The sequence below is a fragment of the Eptatretus burgeri genome, chromosome 11, assembly GCF_056783735.1.
Source record: "Eptatretus burgeri isolate ZD-2024b chromosome 11, Ebu_testis_v1, whole genome shotgun sequence".
NCBI lineage: Eukaryota > Metazoa > Chordata > Myxini > Myxiniformes > Myxinidae > Eptatretus > Eptatretus burgeri.
The window spans coordinates 50,403,179-50,410,388 of NC_140971.1; positions in this window are offsets into that span (position 1 = coordinate 50,403,179).

A 7,210-nucleotide genomic window follows, 5' to 3' on the forward strand; every position below is an offset into this window, starting at 1 on the left:
ATTCTTTTATTCTTCCTATTCATCTCATCATTCAAGACAAAATTTGGCAATTAACTCAGGAGAGATCCTCAATGCGAGCAATTGCATTTTATAGGATGTCATGTCAATAGGTGCGTGCAGACCTTGGCAGCCTTGTGACCAATTTGTGAGGTGATACAGGCCTTTGGGTGACTGGGCCACCCAGAAGGCCTGCATTTTTTTGTGCAATTGCACTGTCAGAAGTGATCGAGAACGATGTCTTGTGGCTGATGTTTGTCACTCATTCCCAACAAATCTTTGTTTGGTGAAAGGTGGGAAGACTTTTGGAGTATCGTCCCACCTGGGCCAAGAACAGTTTCAATGAAACGTGGGCACACATGAATATATACAATTTGAGGTGTTTGTCCAACATGTCTTACCCAACACGAGGTGGGTTTTCCGTTTTACTGGAAATAAACTTTTGCACATTTTTTGAAATAATGCAAATAACGTTCTGACAAAACTTTAAATTTCTGTTGTTCAAACTAAAGGAGTTTTCAGAGCATTTGCATTTATTTATTACCTCCACCACCGAGGGTGGAAGGAGATTACGTTTTCACCCCTTTTTGTGTCTGTTTGTTTGTGTACAGGATATTTCAAAAAGTTGTGTACAGATTTAGATGAAATTTTGTGGACAGGTTGGGTGTGCGACAACAACGAACTAATTTGATTTTTGAGAAGATTCCGATTCCGGATCCAGCTACTAGAATATTAAAGTGATTCTTCACCATTGAGAGATGGGGTTAAAGATGATATATGGCACAATATTTCAAAGAGTTATTGGGCTCAATATGTTCTACTGGATCAGGCATTGCATGGCAGAGACACACACTCCACCAAGTGCCCTTCTCGTTTTTATATTGTTTTAAATGAGTGTGCATAATGCACCTGTTATATTTCTAGACATACTGGAGGTATAATATAGACATCATTGTAATTGGGACCATACTCTGTGCAGAACGTTGGTTCTGCCTAAGCAGTTTCCTGGGCTATTGGGCACAATCCTGGACAGGTCACCACTCCAACACAGGATAACAGAAAGCTGGCACTCATTTTACCAACCTCAGAAGGATGACAAGCAGTCAACCCCACCTGGTATTAATTCAACAGCCAAGTGGGATTTGAATCCAGGATCCTTGGATTCCAAGCCCACCACCCAAACAATTAAGCCAACACCAGGCATCGTGATATAATCATATATTGATATCCAGTTAAACAGATGTTCCAAATAATAGACATCCTTGGAACAACTCCAAAATTAATAATACCACTTGCTCCAAATAATAGTTGGTATTTAATACCCTGAAGTGTTTCTTTGTTCTATTTGGTTGATTTTGGGCACACCATGAAGCTCCAAAATGTATAGACCAAAAAAACATGGACTGTCCCTAACCCTCTCAACATATCCCCATCTGCTCCTATTGCATTTACTGCTGGCATGACATCCCCCTCCTCTTATCTTCCTGTATTTACTTTTCTTCCACTTTTCATTCATTTTACTCACACCATGCCTTAATCCTAGTCATCTTCAGTTCCTCCACTGTCCCTCCTCCCAACTCCCTCCCCAGTACCCACCCTTCCCCCCCCAACCCCACTTATTTATTCCCTCTTTTGATCGCCTTATTTTCGATCTCCAGCTCAATGCTTTGATAGTCTTACCTTCACATTCACTCTGCATTCAACCATCCTGAGAGGCATTTAATTAGACCTTGCTGACCTCTTTTCATAAGTGGTGACATCAAACCCAAACTTTCTTTGTGAAACTGAAACATTCCTCATGCCCAAGCTCTCTGATCTGTTGAAATCCCCACTAAGTCTGCGTTGGTTCATTTGGGGAGTTTTTTGTGTGTTTGTTCCTTCTGTATTCTCAGCCATAATGAGCATGGAAAAGGCAAATTATACTTCGCCTTAAAAAAGAAACAAAACAAAAGGGAATATCTCTGACAGAATGGACATAATTCATACTCTCAATTTCATGACTCGTACATGATTCGAACCCCTCGACTTTTTCCACATTTTGTTGTGTTCCAGCCTGAATTTAAAATGGATTAAACTGAGATTTTTTTTCATTGATCTGCACATAATACCCCATAATGTCAAAGTGCAAGTTTTCTTTCGAAATGTCTACAAATTAATTAAAAATGAAAAGCTGAAATGTTTTGCGTCAATCATTAATAGGCCGGGGGCCAGTGGGACCTACCCTGCACCCCCACCTGCGACAATTTTTCACTGATACCACGGCGTTCATATATATCCCAAGTATCAAAAAACATGTTCCCAGAAAAATAACTCATTTGCACTATGCTTTATTAAGCTGTTTCCATGGCAACCAATCAAAAATAGACGAATCTCACAAAGATCAGCAAAATGTCAATATCTCTGTCAAATATAAACATAAAATTACAAAATTGGTGTCAAATTAAAGCTTATACATTTATGTATTAAAACTTATTTTGTTTATGCTAATTAGCTCATTTGCATATTAATTACTTGACTTAGAGACAATAATTCCCACAAAAATGCAAGAATTTCCATTTTCTTTCCTTGTAAATTACCACACATGTCTTTTTTGTCAAAAAAACATTACTTAAGTGTTCCCAGATACAAGCCAGGTTGGCAAAAAAATATTACAATTTTGGAATTTTTTTAAGTAGGCTAATTAGCATAAAATACAAAGCACAATGAATCGTTCGAAAATCATGCAAAATCAGATTAATCGATAGAATTAATTACCTGGGCCTGATATAATACATAACTGTGACTTATGATGTCTGTTGGTGTTTCAGCGAAGCATAACTTTTTTCTGGTTGAGTAAAAGTAGTGGAAATAATTTTAAATGCATTGATATACTAATTAGAATCCGCCATTATGGAAATTCTCATTTTCGTAAATATCTCAACTTCTGGTACATGGAAATTTGTAAATGAGGAATCTACACATATATTTGGAGGGTCAATGAATAAAGTGAACATATTTCCTTTGTTGTCAGAGATGTAGTATAATGTTTGGATAGCTTAATTACATGCAAAAATCATAGAACAATGAATTTCCAATACATCTTTATTCCCTATGAACAGAATGCATGGAGCGATGTGTCCTCCGTTTTGAGTTTCACGTAAGCATCATGACTACATATTTTGATAAGATTGGGCCTTGAAGTTAAATCAAATATTTTAAAATGCAGAGGTATGTAAATAAGGTGAGTGGATGTCATTATATCATAATGTATCTCTACCAGAGGCTGGAAATAGTGACCATCCTGTAGGCACAAAAGTTAAACTGATGAGTAATTAGTTGTGGCTTAAGGAGAGCATATACAGCAAAAATGTATTCATATGGTCCATCTGAGTGCAGTAATTGAAGATCTCACACTTTGAATGCATTCGGATATAAAAACATTAATCTAATAATATTTACTGTAACCCCTTTCTTCCAGAGTTACGAGATGTTTGAAAGCCTACTAGCCACACACCAGATCTGACAAATGGTTTATCTTCACATTGTTTGCCTGCATGTGCACTCTACTATGAAGTAGATCGATACAATGGCAAAAACTATGAGTAGATGATCTGCAATCTGTTGGAGTCTTAGCAAACTTCGTAGCACACATCTGAGTTTGACAATCTCAACCAGTTGATAATCATGCTGTTTCGATTAACTATCAGTCATATATAGAAGTGTCCTTAATTCGCAGATTCTGAGCCTGAAGTTTGCTTGCTATGTCCTTCATTGGCCATTAAACTATTCAATGTCCGAGTCCACACAATCTTCACATTCGCATGGCTCGTCGTCATCTTCATCATCACTGCCTTCTTCCAGTGCCTCCTGCAGTGAACCAATCGACTTCTTGGGTAGAATATCGCCTGATATCCACAGTGGCTCCATAACACCATCTGTGTATGTCCAGCCATGCTCCTGCATGTCATCTGGTATATTTGGATCTGCGATATGAGAATGCTTCCAAACAGCTGCTTGATAATTAGCTCTTCGGATGTGCTGCTCTAAACACTTTCTATATGGAGGTAGTTTCCCAAGGTCAATGTTGCGGCCTGCGTCGAGGCTTGCCCCCACACTTCTCCCTTATCATGAGCACCCTTACTTCATCCACTTCCTGAAATCGACTCTTGGCATACATGATGCAAGTGAACTGTTCCAACTGAAGCATCAAGTCTGACAAATAGGTGAATTCATCACTCTTTGCTCCCTCACAATTCAGGATACATATCTGTCTCTTTTTTGCACTGACATCAGTCTGTTCCTGCTTTCTCTTCTGAGGTTTCATTTCCATGCAACGAATTGGGCCATCAACGCACTATGTCTGCAAGAAACAAATCAATTTGGTTATTCAATGTATTGGAAAGTGAAAAAAGTTGGAGGATAAAATGGTTTTAATCACAGATTCACCTATAAATTAAACGAAATTTTCATCAGAAAATTTTAGTTTAAGCAAAGTTTTATTATATTAATATGGTGAATAGAACGTACTGCGATGTTTGTCATCACGAATATAAACATAATAAAAAACACCTTCGAACCAACAAACACACATTTAATCTATTTCATCCAATATCTCCTCTTGAGTTGGAAAGAAAACCTTGTGATATCTGCTCAAAGGATGTTTTGAAGAGTAGTTATAAGAATCACCTTCAATCACAAAAACACAAGAAAAATGAGTTTAAAGTAAAGGGAGACTATTATATTGAAAACACTAATGGGGCATTTAAAGGGGATATAAAAATAAGGATTTTTCAATTTGGAGAACCTGGTCCATCATCAATAGCTGAATCAATTGAAATAGTGAAACCTGATGTTGAAAAAGTTATTAAAAAGACATTGAAAGAAATGAAAACTTTAAAGTTTTATATGGGAATGAAAATGAATATGAAAAGACAAGATGAAGAACAAACTCCTTATATGAGAACAGATCTTCATTTTATAACATCATTTCAAGATTTTTTGAATCGTGGGGTTTATGAAGAACTATCAAGACAAGAGGAGGATGTTGATAATACAGTGGTAGGAAGTGGATTTCATATTTTTAAAAATCATCGTTTTCGATATATACATTCTAAAATCAAACCCTCTCAAAGCTTCTTCTTATAGTGCATAACCAAAAGAAATAAAACTAAAGAAGGCAGTTGTGAACATTAAGAACAATGATAATAAATGTTTTCTCTGGTCTCTTCTTGCTCACTTACATCCACCAAATTGTAATTCAGAAAGAGTAAAACAATATATGAAATATGAGAATACCTTGGACATTAATGATTTTAAATTCCCAATGCCACTAACAGATATTCCTAAATTTGAGAAAAAGAATAATCTTTCTATTAATGTGTATGGATTAACGGATACAAACAAAGTTCAAATATTAAAAATTTCGAACAACTATAAAAATGAAGAAACACACATTGATATTTAATATTTTAGTGTTGGAAAAAATTCACATTATACATACATCAATAATTTATCAAGATTAATCTCTTCTCAGGTATTCAGAACAGCAAACAAAATATATCCTTGTAAGCGATGTCTTAATTCATTTGATACAAAAGAACAATGAGAACAACATTCAAAATATTGTAGTAATCATAAATCAGCTATAATTCCAATGCCTAAACCTGGTGAAAAGATTTCTTTTGAAGATTATAATAAATCTATCATGCACCCATTTGTCATATATGCTGATTTTGAATGTATCCTAAAAAAGATAAATACTGCTTCTCCTAATCCAAAATAATCATATGCAAATAAATATCAAAAACATATTCGTTGTGGTTTCTGTTATTATATCAAATCATCTGTTGGAGAAAAGTATAATAAACTTGAACATTATAGTGGAAAAAAAGCTTCACAAGAGTTTGTAAAACGATTAGAAAAGGATTGTATCAGACCAACTAAATTAATGAAAGAAACAAATGAACCGATGAAATTAACCAAAGAAGAAAAATTAGAATTTAGAAAGAACAATATCTGTCATATTTGTGAGGAGGAAATTGAGGAGTCCAAAGTAAGGGATCATTTTCATCTTACTGGTAAAAATAGAGGTCCCGCTCATTCCTGTTGTAATCTTAATTATAAATTTCCTTCTTTTATTCCAGTCTTTCTTCACAACAGCGCCAACTATGATACACATCTATTTATAAATGAACTTTCAAAAACACCGGGGAATATTTCTGCCAGAACAAACACAAGTCAAAAGTATATTTCATTTCGAAAAATGATATTCACAAAACCTTTAACTCATATTAGGTTTCTAGATTCTTAAAAGTTCATGGTAACACCACGAGCCTACCTAGCATCAAATCTAAGCTGCACGGGGTCTTTTCCAAATCGTAATTAATTCTTTCCTAAAGAGGAAATTCTTACTAAAGAGGAAATTCAGATTAAAGAGAGAATTCAAAGTAAAGTGGAAATTCTAATTAATCAGGAAATTAATGAAGAAATTCTAACTGAAGATGAAATTCTAATTATAAAGAAAATTCAAACAATGAATGAAATTCTAACTACAGAGGAAATTCTGATTAAAGATGAAATTTTGATAAAAGAGGGAATTCTAACTCGAGAGGAAATTCAAACATGGAATGAAATTCAAAGTAAAGAAAAAATTCTTACAAGTAAGGAAATTTATCCTTATGATTATATGGATTCATTTATGAGATTTAATAAAACACAACTTCCTTCAAAAGAGAGTTTCTATAATAACCTTTATGAAGAAATTAGTGATAAGGAATATAAACACGCACAAGAAATTTGGAAAATATTTAAGATAAAGAACCTTGGAGAATATCATGATTTGTATGTAAAAACATGTTTTATTGTTAGCTGATGTGTTTGAAGCTTTTAGATCACTCTGTCATAATGAAAATTGTTATGGATTAAATCATTCCCACTATTTCACATCTCCTGGTTTAGCTTGGAGTGCAAGGTTGAAAATGACAAAACAAGATATAGATTTAATCAGTAATGTAGATATACTTTTGATGATTGAGAAGTCTAAGAGAGGTGGAATATCACAAGTATGTTCAAAAAGATATGCTGAAGCAAATAATAAATATCTTCAAAATTATGATGTTGAAAAAGAGAGTAATTGTTTGATGTATTTTGATGCAAATAATTTGTATGGATGGCCAATGTCTCAATCTCTGCCTTATGATAAATTAGAGTGGGTGGAAGAAAAGGATTATGAAAA